Here is a 17125-nt window from a genome sequence, read left to right on the forward strand (position 1 = left end):
TTTGACGATCCATACAAAATGTATGTGTTATTTTTTGTACACTTTTTTTCCTTTTTTAAATCGGTATTCCTCGTGATTCTGAGTAGAAATAACCCAAAAGTTGATGGTACTGTTTTAAATTAAATGAATTTACCAACTATTTTTATTATGCAAATACGTCTGCGGCCGATACTGCGAAAGGAATAACTGGAAAGATTCGCAAGAAGGTTACCCGGTTGCGTCGAATATTTTATTACTTACTGTGAATGACATACATACTTACATAATGTATTTTACACTTGGATTTGTTTAAGTATTTTCATAACATAACCTAATTGTCGTAGAAGTCCTTTTAATTTGATTCGTGTTGTATTTTGGCTGGCATAGTTATTGACAACTTTGGATCCAACTGTACCGCGGCTGCAATTTCGAACAAACATGCGTACACGCATCTTATTTGCATGCAAGTGAGCCTGCTAATATCGACAAATTACACACACCTATCTCAAACCAAAATAAGCTTTAACTCAACCAAATAAGGTGCAAAATCACGCTGTTTTAAACTCAAACTAATTCTCAAGGATCAGAACTTTTGTACTTATAACAATAAAATAGAGAATTTATATGACATATTAATAAGTAGATGCAGTCTAATGTAGATTATATGCTAATTGTTTTAAGGTTCACATTGATAATGTGGTTGTTCGATTGCTGTGGGATCGAGACGATTAGTTGGGTAGTTTATTGCAAATTGATATAGGTCGTGTATGCGAGGTTTAATTATTGATTTTATAATGGAATTCTTTCTTAAAGGGTTTTGCCCATAGGGCAAATGCTTACTGGCCAAATGGACTCTCTACTTAGCTAATAGCTAGGTGCATTTGGGTAATTTCGAAAGCGGTATGTAGTTTAGAAAATGGCAAATAGATTCAGTCAGATTCGAATTCTTGCTTACTGTTGCTACAGGTCGCCAGTTCCCACCTTAACAGAAACACGTAATGAAAGCGTTCAGAAACCAATTCCTAGCTTAAAAATAGATTATCAATGTTATTCCGCGATTCAAAGTTTGCCGGTAATTGAAAAAACAGGGTTCCGATGGTTGGAATCCCTAGTTTGTATCCCTGTTTTTATTTAGTAAATATGTTTGCAAATCTGAACCAGAATGTAATAAAGCAATAAGCACACGATGAGGACAATCAAGCTTGTTTACTGCGTCAGTAAAATAAAACGAAGAACGTAGGGTTTTAAGTACTTACACTATTTACGAGTGGTCTTGGTGCGCGTGCGTTCTACATTGCTCCAATCCCATTTTTGGGTGTCGAGAATTTTCAAATAAATATTTTACACATGTCAAACTTACACAGAGTCCACAATAAGCACAATAAGGTTTGTGTTGTGCGGAAACAATATATATATATATATAAATACTTATATATATCGTGGCCAGATCATAGAAATTGATCATTTCATAAAATGCCATTTTAGAATTGATCACTTCATGATATGGTTAGGTTAGGTTTGACATTTTCATGATGTGTCCAACAGATAATTTCATGAAATGATTGCCACATCATGAAATGTTCAATTCTATGACCTGGGGCCCGTTTCTTAAAAGCTTGTAACTTGTGATGTCACTTTTTGACAGCTTGTGTTAAAAAAGGACTTCCACTTGTATTACAAGTTACAATTTTTTGAGAAACGGACCCCTGGTTACGATATATATTTATGTACAATCTACATAGAAAACTACCATAATACAAGTACTTCTGCTAAATATGCAAATAAATGTCCGTACCAGGATTATAACCCGGGACCTCTTGCTTGACAACAATAACAATAATCGCCAGTACCAAGCGGAGCGCACCCTTAATGCGGCAGCCATATTTACTTGTACAATTACATGTTTACGAGTTTATTTACTTAAGCCCTCTTAAGTCACATTCCTTTCTTTTACAAAAGGGCGTAACTCCCCCAACGTCTCTGTCTGTTACGACGTATAATCAATGAAGCAGTTTTAATAGCTTTATGATTCAAGTTTTGCAGATCAATCAAGCAAGTTGATACAATTTAGGTTAATTGATGTGTTTTTATTACCAGTTTATTGATACCTACAGATTCGGTATAGGGTTCACAATAAATTCCATTATTTGTTCTAGTAAATGCCTCTAAACATGACCAAAGTTAAGGGCTATTAATTCAGATTTTCTGTTTGAACTTTGCTTGCAGTTAGGTTAGGTTAGCTGTCCAACTGCTTCAAGCGGTCCGCGTGGGCCTTAGACCCACCCCACGCCAGCCTCTTTTGACAGAAGTGACCACTGTTTAATAATAATTTGTGTATACCATGATGGAACTTGAACTTGGAACATTCTACTAGTAAAAATTGTCTTCTCGAGCTGCAAAGATAAGGAACCCTAAAAAACTACAATGTTCTAACACACCAAAAAAACTAGAGCAACAATTAAGAGGGTGTGGTCGTTTCCGAAACATGTTTTTAATTGTTGTTGTCCATGTTATAAACGTTATTTATCCACTATACCTGTTTAAACATAAGCAATAAACTCGAAAAAGTTTACAAATTCACCTACTGTATTCTTTAAAAAAAACTTATCATGAATTAAAACTGTAGCAAAATAACACGTAAGTATGCATATAACTATTCCCTATTAAACGTTGTGTCTTGCGCGTTGAAATAAAGAAAAAGTAAAATTTGTGACAAAGTAAAATAAGACAATTAATATCACGCTTAGAATAAATATAAAGGTGGAAAAATGACTGCCTTGAACTCACGGCTTCTGGGTCGATACTCCAGCGCCCTGCCAACTGAGCCACTAAGCATCGTTGCCTATTAAAAATTAATTTACTTACTATCAATTTTAAACAAGATGATTTATTTGACTCATCAGAATTATTAGTTGCTGTACCTAAAGAGGCTACCGTCGTCGTACAAACTATTGAGAGACCTAAAGTACAAGGAATCATATAGGTACTTAAAGATTGGCATTTCTAACACCATTTAGAACATTAACACCAGCTACCGTAACTCTATCCGTACCTAAGTGAAGGGCTATATTATCATTACAATTAACAATGCAGCAACTAGGGCGTGAGACCACGTAACCGAAGACGGACGGACAGACAGACGGACGGCGTGAAGCGTGAAAGCTGGCTCGGATTACTATTAACGTCACGGATATACATTTATACGAATTTGAACCTTAAGCGAGAAAAGGAAGTTACAATATGTGCATTTAAATGAGAGCGCGCGATAATAATATGGAAAACAAGGTGTTAGTTTAATTTGTCGGAATAAATTTATTAAACGTAATTTATCTGTTAGTTCGGTACATGGATAGATAAAATATTACTTATGTTCAAAAAAGTGTTAGGACTGTCTGTTTTATAGGTACAAGGTTAGAAGGTTAGAACCATGAAATTGATTCTTAACCTGTACAGTGGCGAATCGCATCCTCTTTCAGAACCTAGAGTTCTTAAAAGAAGATGCGTTTCGCCGATGGTAACCGACTAACCGTAAAAGCGGTGGCCAGTACGTACGATATAAGGACGTTCTGAAAAGATATAAATTATATATTTAGCTCAGGGCAAGAGAAACCGTATGAGGGATGTCCTTCTAAGTACTTTTTAATTTTCTTCTTATGGTTTCTGCAGGAGGTTGGCTATCATTAGGGCTATTTTCACCTTTGACGCTGCAGCTCCAAACAGCGATCTGGTGCTCATCTTGAACCAGCACCTGAGGGTGAGCGTCAGGGTGACAGGACCATGATCGCTATTTATAGCGACTGTTACTCCAAGATTTAGTACCTATTTAGTACTATTTGGTACCTGACATCAAATATTTAGTACCTCAATAAAAAAGGTTACCTATTTTTTAATGCGCTGGAGTTTTTAGCGGGTAGATCGGGTACGCGGGTCACTTAGAAGCGCACCAGAGAGTGGATCAGCTCCACTCTAATAAATCTACATATAGAAGGTTTCATTAAAAAAGCTTACCTACTTTAAAGCACACATTCGCGGGCGTCGCGGCTGAAATCGGTTGATACCTTGATACATCAATCGTCATTAAGTCTAAGCTAAATAATTTGGATTCAAAGAATACATTTGAATCTCTAAACAGAGCAAAATGATACATGAGAGTTATGTTAAGTAAGGTTTGATGTCTCACTCAGAAGCCCAAATCTGTTATAATAATATCACCTTACATGTATTTGGTAACGGTTAAAATGAAATGGAAATTTTATCGTTGATGCAAATGAAATAGCCGCCGAATAAATATCATCTAAATATATCCAAACACTGATAACGCTGTCGCATTAAGTGTTTAGTAGATAAAGCAATATAGACAAATATGTGGGTGTGCCTAAAGATGGATTTCTAATTTGCAAAATGTCACAGAAAGAAACAGATTTGATTTATGTCTATAAAAGAAAAAAATCTTTAAAACACGAAAGACCAACACAATTATAACGTAAGTGTACACGCGATATAGTCCCATTTCCGTGGGTATTGAATTTTTTTTTATACCACATCGGTGGCAAACAAGCATACGGCCCACCTGATGGTAAGCAGTCACCGCAGCCTATGGACGCCTGCAACTCCAGAGGTGTTACATGCGCGTTGCCGACCTTTTAAAAACCTGTACACTCCTTTTTTGAAGAACCCCATACTGTAGACCCTCGGGAAAACCTCGGAAGGGGGCTCGGGGGGGGGCGAATTTTCAGTTAGAATACGATAACGAAGGGATATTTGTATTATACGAGTATTATTTCGTTATCGTGCTTCTCGCCCGCGCCATTACATGTACTGTACTGTACTGTACGGACTAGTACGAGCGAAATGCACGATATTTGAATTATTCGAATTGACCTGTAAGACGAATAATATTTTCATTATGTAAGTACAGTTTATGTGGTGCATTGTTATAAATACGTTTTTAAATAACGCGCAAGATATGTATTTTTTTTAACTATGCGAATAGGTATCATAATACTCGACAAATTATATTTTATAATTGGTCACTTGTAAGATATATTTCGGCCCGTAACGAAAAGCTTTCGGCTGTTTGAAATAACTTTCGAAAACGGCACCACTGAAGAAAATAAAGCACTTTTATATTACTTTTATATTACTTTTATATTACTTTTTGTGACGTTTAGCGTCGCATGAAGTAGGTAGATTGCAAAATGAGACGAAAGAAAACTAACCAGAGTAAATTTTACGAAATATAATTTAAAAAAAATAAAAAAAACTAAAGGAAAGACAAAGTCGTGGATCTTTTCTGAGCTGGCAATTAACAGTGGTGAAACGAGTCCTTGATAGGGGTCACTTCCCTGCACTACGTCGCAGAACGTCGAACTTGGAGGTGGCCGTCTTCAAAAAAAGGGTTCCGGATCCAGCACGGGAACCTTCCGGAACGAAGCGGAGCATGCGAATTCAGGTTGGTAGGTTCCGACTCCAACCCCAGACTTGGTCCCTGGAATTCCGGTAAAAATGGCAATTTCAAGAAAAGTCCAATTTTGTACAAGTGACTGCGACATCCGGATTTTAGGCCAAATTAATGCGCTAATGAGAAAGTAGGCTGGTGTAGTGAACCCCAAAGAATTAAAAGGTGATCAATGATGTGGCAGTCACAAGTAGAATCATCATTTTAAATTTAAAACAAAGAAGAAAGTGAAGTTAAATTTACTAAATGTACTTCTACAACTAAAAGCTTTATTAATGCATGTCAACTACAATTTGGCATGTAATTTTATACATTTAAATTAGAATTAAGCCTAACTTTGATTATAATCTACAAGATTTTTATAAAGTGGGTAGACTCATATTTCCAGAAGGTTCGAGAAGCTTGTTATTTCCAGCGTTATTTTTATAGGAAAATTACAGTTAATAAGCAGATAGTGATAGCCAAATGTACCCAGAAAGAACTAAATGAAAATGTGATGGCAAGAAGAAAATGATTCCTTAATTTACTACTATGAAAGTTACCTTTCTCTTAAAACTACAAAATATTCAAAACACTCACCCTATTTGGGGAAATACTGGAACTTAACACATTTAATATTAGAATAAATTTTACACCATATTAAAAATTTGTCACATCATGACTGTAAAATTGTATCTTTGAATTTAGTCGATTTGACCTCTCGCTGTCAAAGCCGTGGTAGCAATGTCTCGGACGCGTATGTGTCTCATTAGCTGGCCGGTTCACATCGCTTATCGCGAGCCGGGTGACGTAGTCCTTTGTATTCGCATCTAGTTTTACCTAATAGCAAATGCAGTCGTCAATTCTGTTTGTTCGTAGATTTATTTTGTATATATTAGTTTTCAAGGTTTTTGTGTATATTTTTTTAGATAATAAGTATGAAATGTGTATTATAGTAGTTTATAGTTATATTTAGGTTTAAGTTTATTTCTTATTTTGTAGAATTTTAATTGGAAATAACGGTAAACCGTTACATACCCCTCTTTTTAGGTTAGGGTTTTTGCTAGAAAAACCCGCTATTTCTGTTGTCTACTCAATAGATACACTAGTCATCATTCAGGCTTCAATCTCAACATACACCTCCTCTTCATACATGCATCACACAGCCAAATAAGCAATAAACATTTCTATATATGTTTTTGCGTCCTAGCAGATTGAGTATTATACTTACGATTGTATAAATACTCTCATGTATTTATTAATGGTTCTTAAATATATTAATCACTAACCTCAGTGGTCTAGATCATACTACAGGCTGTTTAGAAGACCTGATAGCCTACTGATAGGCCTGAAATTCACAAACCGGTAGAGGTTTACAAAGTATAAATAATCTAATCTAACAGTTAGTGTATTTAGAGTATGTGCCAGCGCTTATACGTCAGTTTCATGAGGCTAGTGAATAAATTTAGACAGTTAATGTAGAAATCGTACATAGGGGACTACTTAATCATATTAAACTTTGTAGTTGGTGATCTTAAAATCTTTAACATGCCAGTTACCTATATTCCTCCCTTGCATGTCTTCTAGTTCGTATACTAAATTAGACTTTTTAGCAACGATCTTACATGGACAATACTTCGGTGCAAGTTTCTTCGCAAATATGTTGTTTTTGTCGCTAAGGTAGAACGTTTTTTTCCAAATAGTATCGCCAACTTTAAAATCATGATCTTTACGGCGTAGGTTATAGTGTTCGCTATTCCTAGTATGGGCTTGCACTAGAGAAGATTGAACCTTATCAAAAAATTTCCGCAAATGACCTAGATTCTCTGCATATTCATCTCTAGGAGTAAATATTATGTCGTCATCTAGTTCTGGGTCAATATAGTGTAAACCGCTAGTGACCAATTCCCGTCCATGAACGAGAAACGCGGGGGTGTATTTTGTTACCTCATTACTGGATGTGTTCATAGCGAATTGAATTTTAGGTAGATTGCAGTCCCAGAACCTATGGTCGTTTTCAATGTAGGATGATACTGCTGTAATAATCACTTTGTTGTATCGTTCTACTGTGTTCACTTGCGGAGTATATTTAGGCGTAAATCTTACGTTAGGGACATTGTAGTCATTAAACAATTTCTTTAACACGTTACTTTCTTTCTTTCCATTCCATTTCCATTCCAGGCTTTCCATTGTCCATAAGAACAGTACTAGGCACGCCGTGAACTAGGAAAACTTTTTCCTCGATTAACTTAGCTATTATCTCGGAGGTTGCGCGACGAATGGGAAATAATAAACAGTACTTCGAGAAACAGCATGTCACAACAAATATAAAAGTGTTCTGTTTTCTCGATGGGGGTAGGGGACCTATGAGATCCATGCTTAACATTTGAAAAGGGCGTGAGCAGTCTTTAGGACGGCCCATAATGCCTAGAGTAGCATGAGTAGCATGCTTGTGAGCACAGCAAATATCACAATTAGAAACAAATTTAACTACATCGCGATGCATGTCCTGCCAGAAGTAGTTTAAAGAAAGCCGTTTATGTGTTTTATATATGCCAAAGTGGCCAGCGGTAGGTTCTGAATGATTTTTACTAATAATGTCGAGTCTAAATTCGAGGGGAATGACTTCTTTCCACTCGAACTCTCGAGTTAAAGGATTTAGACTTTTTTTAAACCTAAATAGTCTGCCGTTAGTTACTTTGTAATTTAAAAATGAAGTAGGAGTGTTTTGGCAACCGTTGTAAATATTTAGATACCACGAGTCGCTTGTAGAATAAAACATGTCAGGACTAGTTGGGATCTCATCAATCTCGGCAATAGCAACAGAACGGGAGAGACTGTCTGGTACTACATTTTCTGAGCCACGACGATGCTTGATCTCAAAGTTGAATGAGGACATACGAACTCCCCAACGGGCTAAACGACCCGTGGGATTATTTAGATTTAGAAACCACTTAAGTGACGAGTGATCGGTATACACGACGAACTTTTTGCCGTTCTCCAAGTAGCACCTCCAGTGTTCAATCGCTGTAAGTACTGCAAGTGCCTCTCGTTCTGTTGCGCTGTAGTTACGCTCTTGGTTAGAGAGAGACTTACTCATGTACGCTATAACCTTCTCTTGATTGTCTATGACCTGTGTCAGGACCGCACCCACGCCGTAATCGCTCGCATCTGTATGCACTTGGAACGGCTGCGTATAATCCGGGCACGACAATATAGGAGAAGATACTAAGGCTTCCTTTAGCGTACGGAAGGCGACTTCAGCATCGGTAGACCAGTTAAAAGGGGGTGAGTTTTTAGCTTGTGAAGTAAGTTTATTTAGAGGTGCAGCTATAGAACTGAAATTTGGAATAAAACGGCGATACCATGATGCCGTTCCAATAAACCGACGAACTTCCTTGCGATTAGTAGGAGTTGGATAGTTAATGATTGCCTCAATCTTTTCTGGGTTCGGTTGTAGTCCATTTCCATCTACTACATATCCTAAATAACTCAGTCTATTTCTGAAGAATTGACACTTTTGGTAACCAATGGTTAAGTTTGCCATTTCAAGTTTCTCTAGAACTCTAACTAATAGGGAGATATGTTCTTCAAAGGTCGATGAGACAATGATAATGTCGTCGATGTAGACAAAGACTTTATGCTCAAAATCAGGCCCATAGAACAACATATCAACCAGTCGTTGTTGCGTCGCTGGAGCATTGGTTAAGCCAAAGGGCATAGAAACAAACTGAAAGGTACCACGCGAAGGAATATAAAACGCCGTTTTACACCGGTCTTCTTCCTTAATAGGAATTTGCCAAAAACTCTTTGACAAGTCTAAACTAGAGAGATATTTAGCGTCACGCAGATTGTCGAGTATCTCAGAAATGTATGGAATACTGTAAGCATCCTTGATGGTAACTGCATTCAATTTACGGCTATCTAAGCAGAATCTCATTTCGCCATTTTTTTTAGGTGTCAACAGAACAGGGGACGACCAAGGGCTCTCGCAAGGTTCTACCACGTTTTCACGCAACATTTCATCAAGCTGAGTGTTTAGTATTCTTTGTTTTTCAGGAGACATTCTGTAGTATCTTTGTCGAACAGGAACAGCATTACCGGTATCTATATTGTGAGCAATTAGAGAAGTGCGGCCTAGACCACGTTCTTCATATGAAATGTTACGAAACTGCGCAGTGATATGATCAGCCGTAACTTTTTGCTCAGGCGAAAGATGATCATAGTCACATAAGTGTGTAGGTTGAGGGTCTAGTGATAGAGAGGCTAATTTATCAACATCCCTAGGTAAAATTACGGAATCTAGTTTTTTAGGAAACAATTCGAAAATTCTCCAGAAGTCCATGCCTAATATCAAGGAGTTTTCGACTTCTGGTACGACGTAGGCCTTCAAGATGTGGGTTTGATCTAAGAACGAGACAGGCAGATTGATCATACCAATATTGTTTAGTCTATGCCTGCCAGCTGCGAATAAATTTATCGTATCCGTACTGTTGAGCTTGAAACCCGCATCCAAGAAAACTTTATGATAGTTATTACCTAGAATTGTATAACCACTACCCGTATCTAACAAACCATGGATAGTTTTACCATTAATCTGAACTGAGACATACGGTCTGTTATGTATATTATCTGAATCGTGGATTGCAGTGACTGAATAGCAAGTGAAAAATTTAGATATGAAGTTGAGCCAAGATTTCCACTCTGAATCACTAAAGTTTTCACTAGATTTTTTAGAAAGATTATGTACACTACAATCCACTGAATTTAGTTTTTTGCATCTTTAGGATTACAGGATTTACAATCAGGATAGCGTACACCTTTATTACCACATTTAAAACAGATAGGGAAGTGTGGCTTTTCCTCTGTAGTTTTAGATTTGTTGTAGTTGTAAGAGCTCGAGTAGTTAGGATATTTGTTTTGATTATAGTAGTTTTTCTGTTTTTCATTTGAATTTGTATTTTGGTAGTTTTTATTTGTGTAGTAGATATTATTTTTATGATATTTAGTGTAGGCAAATTCTGGGGCTAGAGTCTCAGAAGTCACCCTAGGCGGTTCATGAAACAAGGCTAAGCGTGACTGAATGTCCTCATAGTTTGTGCAAAGGGTTTTTAATGTCTTTAGGTCCTTGATCTCAGGTGAAGCGGCTAGGGTGCTGGCATAACATGGCCGGATGTTATGTAAGATAATTTCGAGTTTTTCTTCCTCAGACAACGGTTTAACCAATCGCGAAAACATGCCATGCATAATAGACAAGTAAATAGAAATGTTTTCTTGTTCCCCTTGCGTACGATATTTTATTTCATTAGTCAGGCGATAGTCGTAATTCTTTGGACTAAAGTCTTTTTTTAATAGGACGACGACATCGTCCCAGCTTTGAAAACTTTCTTTATTGCAACGGAACCAATGTAATGCGTCATCAGTGAAAATCTCGTAGGCAAACTTCAATACACGATCCTTTGATATATTCCTAACCTCTACGAATTCTTCAACTCTTTGAATGAAAGAAAAAACGCAGGCTTTTCCAGAGTACTTTAGTTTTGCCAAGTCAGAAGTCAGGTTACGATCACAGTGGAGTACCGCCGTAGCTTCAGGTTCCAAAACTGAGACTGCATTTGCATTTGAGGTTGATGCCGGCCTCAACGTCGTAATTTCTTTGTATTGGTTGTTAAAGGTAGTGCAATAATTTTTGTGCTGGTCAACTAACGTGGCACTAACGTTTGAGATACGCCTTAATCTGTGATATATGTGGTGTAGTAGATTTTCGGTACGCAAGAACAGGGTCTTGTCAAATTTAGATTTGAGGGATGCTAGCATCGTTTGGGATTTTGTTAGACTGTCTTTAACAGCATCAAGGTCAACCGCAGGCTCTAAATGTGATTCCAAAATGTCCTCAGGAGGTATGGCCAATTTTACTATCTGGCTTCGGAGGTCCTGCACCGAACCAGTTGAACCACCTCTAAGGATCACCTCATATTCAAGCTCAGCTTTTTGTAGTGACAAATATTTAATTGGGTACGACATGTTTAAATCTTAACGTAAAAAGTGTGTGTTTTGATTACAATTGATTAAAAAGCAGTTAGGTTTAGTTGCTAAGTAAGTGGAATGTGAGATACGATAGAATTTTAAAATTATTTTAAATCGGAATAAATGAAGTGTAGTGTTTTTTTTTTTCTTTTTTTTTTTAAAACAAGAATTTTGCTATAACTATATGAAGTGAGAAACTGACAACCACGTACCAAACAACTGCTCAAATCAGACTTAAAAACTAGATGAATTACAAGTGCTAATATTAGAAAGCCACCAACACCAATGAAAACCAAGAGGAGAAAAAGGCCAAGGACTTGCTTCAATAATGCACAGCTCAGAAATAACCAGTATGGGCGCCAATGTGACGTTTAGCGTCGCATGAAGTAGGTAGATTGCAAAATGAGACGAAAGAAAACTAACCAGAGTAAATTTTACGAAATATAATTTTAAAAAAATAAAAAAAACTAAAGGAAAGACAAGGTCGTGGATCTTTTCTGAGCTGGCAATTAACAGTGGTGAAACGAGTCCTTGATAGGGGTCACTTCCCTGCACTACGTCGCAGAACGTCGAACTTGGAGGTGGCCGTCTTCAAAAAAAGGGTTCCGGATCCAGCACGGGAACCTTCCGGAACGAAGCGGAGCATGCGAATTCAGGTTGGTAGGTTCCGACTCCAACCCCAGACTTGGTCCCTGGAATTCCGGTAAAAATGGCCATTTCAAGAAAAGTCCAATTTTGTACAAGTGACTGCGACATCCGGATTTTAGGCCAAATTAATGCGCTAATGAGAAAGTAGGCTGGTGTAGTGAACCCCAAAGAATTAAAAGGTGATCAATGATGTGGCAGTCACAAGTAGAATCATCATTTTAAATTTAAAACAAAGAAGAAAGTGAAGTTAAATTTACTAAATGTACTTCTACAACTAAAAGCTTTATTAATGCATGTCAACTACAATTTGGCATGTAATTTTATACATTTAAATTAGAATTAAGCCTAACTTTGATTATAATCTACAAGATTTTTATAAAGTGGGTAGACTCATATTTCCAGAAGGTTCGAGAAGCTTGTTATTTCCAGCGTTATTTTTATAGGAAAATTACAGTTAATAAGCAGATAGTGATAGCCAAATGTACCCAGAAAGAACTAAATGAAAATGTGATGGCAAGAAGAAAATGATTCCTTAATTTACTACTATGAAAGTTACCTTTCTCTTAAAACTACAAAATATTCAAAACACTCACCCTATTTGGGGAAATACTGGAACTTAACACATTTAATATTAGAATAAATTTTACACCATATTAAAAATTTGTCACATCATGACTGTAAAATTGTATCTTTGAATTTAGTCGATTTGACCTCTCGCTGTCAAAGCCGTGGTAGCAATGTCTCGGACGCGTATGTGTCTCATTAGCTGGCCGGTTCACATCGCTTATCGCGAGCCGGGTGACGTAGTCCTTTGTATTCGCATCTAGTTTTACCTAATAGCAAATGCAGTCGTCAATTCTGTTTGTTCGTAGATTTATTTTGTATATATTAGTTTTCAAGGTTTTTGTGTATATTTTTTTAGATAATAAGTATCAAATGTGTATTATAGTAGTTTATAGTTATATTTAGGTTTAAGTTTATTTCTTATTTTGTAGAATTTTAATTGGAAATAACGGTAAACCGTTACATTTTATATTATATACACCATTATCAACCATAATTACACTAATCGCTAAAAGGTTTCAAGATCAGAATGCGTAAGTGTGATGGCGAAGAAAACTACTGTTCAAGTATTCTGTGAGTAGGTAGTTACTAACATACAAAATTGAATAACTGATTTGCAAGACCGAAGTGATCCCATAAGTGTACCGCGAAAAAGTTTTGTGCGGTACACTAAAAATTACTTATAATTTGTAGGTACATAAAAAAATTGGAGGTGTAAAGAATCGTCAAGCGTCAAAATCAAATTTCATTTATGCAAAAGTTGTTTCGCGTCATAGTTGAAACATACGATAAATGTCTGGCATAATGATAAAATAAATGCACAAATAAGACGACACAGACTAATATCCGTAGTGACATACTTGCTGCAATCAGTGGCGTAATCCCAGTCTTCCTACTTCGCTCAATTAATCAACAAACACGTGCCATCGCGTACCACCCTACCCCTATCAACTTATGATCTAAAATGCAACAACATTACTTGCGTTTACTTTGTATCTTTAATGCTTTGCCATTAAGTTCCATATGAGTGGAGAGTTTCCTTATATAAAATGTGTAGCTACTGCATTTTCAAGCTTATGTCGCATTGAGTATAGTTTCTTTTTGAATAAAAATTATGTGTGAACATTAAAGTAATGTAGGTAATTCAATTTATAGGACATAATGTTTAGTAACTGTTCATCGATTAGATAGGCAGTTAGGGCTCAGGTTTTTTGCTAGATTGTACGCACATGGCTAATATGGAATGTGTGGTAATTACTGGATTGAACCCGCTTTAACTGTAAAACGTGATAAAATTAAAAGCAAATTTGTTATAAAAGTTAGAAATTGAGCGTAGGTAACAAATTATTGCAGTCTTATTTTCTGACAAATCGTTACGAATATTATACAAATTAAGGCAATGACTGAGAGCTACATATTTACTTAACCACTTAAAAATACGTTAATAGGTGTCAGATTAATTGACGTTAGATAGGGTAATCATTTTTTTTTATTTAAATATATTGTTTTTGTTTCAGGTAAGTTCAACAGCAAAGATGGCACTTCATTCGTATATTTAAATAGTATGTACTAAAATTTATATTTGGTTGGTATCTAATACTTATATTTACGACATTATACTGAATATGGTGTAAATATTCCATATCCAGATATTGTTTGATTGTTTGTTTTTTGTTTTAAGATTCATTTATTATAATAATATGTGTACTAGTTGTATGGTATTTATCTATGGGCCACTATTTGCCTGAAATAGAGATTTCTCATTTCATTGTAAAAAGTTATAAGATAAAGTAGGGCTTACTTGGCAGATCGTATTATGATCAACAATTTGCTTTATTAATTTTGAAACATTTATGACAAGAAAATTAATATTTAGTATTACCTATCCCTTTAATACAAGTAGGTATGTGTTGCCAATCTACAATGCCATAAGAATCCCGTAAACCAGCCATTCAAGCCCAATTAAAGTGGCGGGATTTCCAATGTCACTTGTACTTTTACAGCATTAATAGTGAATAAAGTGGCCATAAATATAAACCCGTTCGCAAGTCGGTCAGCGCCGTCAGTGGCGACGGATGGGGATCGATCATGGTGTAGTTCCGATCGCTTGCTGGCATAGATGTTGCAGAAACTTTCCAAAATTGATCCAGAGGGATCTATATCTGAATCCCTTAAGTCTTTTCTCCTATCTTTGCATTCCCTAATATTGTTTGTCATAATGATCAGTTGTCCTAACACTCGTATACCTAGTATACCTACCCTAATTTTGGTTTCCCTATTATCGAATGGCCGATTTTTTTTTGTCCTAATAAATTTTTCCTTAATGGTCCCTCTTTCCATATTGAGTATTTATCCTAATGTTACGTACCATAATTCTTGTTTTGCCTAATTATTGTTAGGCCTAAAAATTATATATCCTAACCATCATGTTACCTAATTTTACTTAGCCTATCGTTGCTTAACCTAACACTCGTATGCACAAATTTGGATTCCCTATTATGGAATGGCCGATTTTTTTGTTCTAACCTAACCTAACCCTTTTTTGTGGCAGCAGTTCGTTTTTGCAATGATCGTAGTTCTAATCTAACCTAGTTTTAACAGCAGTTAATTTTTACAATGGTCGCAGTTCTAACCTAACCTAACCCACTTTTGAGGCAGCAGTTCGTTTTTGCGAGGGTCACAGTTCTAACCTAACCTAACCCACTTTTGTGGCAGCAGTTCGTTACCATTAATTATGGAATGTAATTGTTATAAATGTTATAATAATTGATCAATAGGAAAAGTAACTGTTATGACAATTGATCATTAGGGCAATAGCCATTAGGTCAAAACAGTTAGAGCATGTTATTTTATGCCAAACATTGTTAGGGATTTCGAAGAATATGGTAAAAAACATTAGGGATCTTGATAGTTATGGTACAAATGTTTAGGATAGATGAGTCTTAGGCTAACCATTACATTATGGAAAATAATCGTTATGACAATTGATCGTTAGGGCACATGCCCATTAGGACAAACTAGTTAGGGCAAGTGACTTTAGGACAAACGTTGTTAGGGGTTCAGAAGGACACCCGATCCAAAGTCCTGAGTTGGAACGTCGCGTCGCCCGACACAGTGAATTTTCCACTTTTATTTCTAAGCTTAAGTATAGCATCGTTTTACAGACGTTTCTACTTAATACAAATTTAATTTAAAATTTTCACGTAAGTATTTAAAACATACTTACCTAATCATATTTTTAAAAGGCCTGTTAAAACAATTATTAGGTACGTATGTATTAAATACTTGAAAATTTTAAATTAAATTTTATTTTGCTTTGTGTTTCGTTTGTTTAAATTCGTATACACTAAACCCAAATTCACCTACGTCAGCGCATAAACGAGAATACTAACAAAAACACATTTAACAGATCGTCGATAGACCTTATCTCTTTGTGATAATACTCACGAACGATCAGTCCACTTTGTCAACGATTGCAGTCAGGAAACGCCACCATGCGACTTGGAACTGTGAATATTACTTATACACGCCGTTTTGGTTTGGAGTGGTATAGGGCCGGAAATGAACCTGAACCGCTTTCACGGGCGCTCTTAAAATGTAGTACTGAGGGCTATCACGTGCCGAGATACAATTACTGACTTAGTTACTCTACTTACCTACACTTTAGACATACTTGCATAGAAATTGACTTTAACGAATACACAGAAAATTAAGACCACTTAGATATGTTTTCACATCTCTAGAAAGTTAAATATTAAATCCTTTGAAAACGTAACGCCATTTCACAACATGCTTGATGTGACATAAGTATAGTTTGTTATCGAAATTTATCGTGCCTATATCGCCAGCTTAGCTTATTTTTAGTTTTATGGCGAACACTGGTAAAGTAACCTTCTTACTTTCAAATAAAGTTTATATGTATTTCCTAACTTGTATCGATGATGTTGGCGTATGCACACATTAATGGATATTACGGCGGAATAGACGAAATATGAGTACAAATGGAATTATTTGATATAGAATGCAAGTTTAATAAGAAATGTCAATTTAACATCGTGATTCTATTATAATCTAGGTTCTTTTGTGTCTGGTGTATAATGAAAGTTTCTCAGATTTTTTTAAACGTTATTCAAGTCAAGTTATTTACCTAAATTTAGTAAAGTATTAAAAGTGCTATCCCATATTAACTCATACCCGCATCGACTACGATATATTATAAATTATATGACGACACCGACGACATTTTTACGGCGATATTATTTCATAAAAGTAAGTGTTAGTTTAATGAAATACTGTAATGTATTCACCTATAATAGCAAACAGCAACAAGTCAAGAATAAGTCTACCTATTCCGTTTTTAATCGCAAAATATGCATCGTTTATCTTCAATAGAAGATTGATATTGATTTATTAATTTGCTAAAACGATTCTCAGTAAAAAGTGGTTTCTAATTTGATTCTTGTCAAAACT

The 17125-nt window shown here is 35.9% G+C and overlaps 1 protein-coding gene and 1 long non-coding RNA gene across 2 annotated transcripts in view; one reads left to right on the forward strand and one right to left on the reverse strand.

The window, feature by feature from the left end:
- The window catches only part of LOC134798139 (uncharacterized), a 117137-nt gene that overhangs the window by 80390 nt on the left and 19622 nt on the right, over window positions 1–17125 (forward strand). The gene's annotated exons all lie outside the window — the stretch shown is intronic.
- LOC134798471 (uncharacterized) lies at window positions 11871–12820 on the reverse strand. Its single transcript, XR_010145190.1, has 2 exons — window positions 12685–12820; window positions 11871–12135 (listed from the first exon to the last, which is right to left on the reverse strand). It is a non-coding gene; the product is annotated as an uncharacterized LOC134798471 (long non-coding RNA).

This window comes from Cydia splendana, chromosome 16, assembly GCF_910591565.1.
Source record: "Cydia splendana chromosome 16, ilCydSple1.2, whole genome shotgun sequence".
Taxonomy (NCBI): Eukaryota; Metazoa; Arthropoda; class Insecta; order Lepidoptera; family Tortricidae; genus Cydia; species Cydia splendana.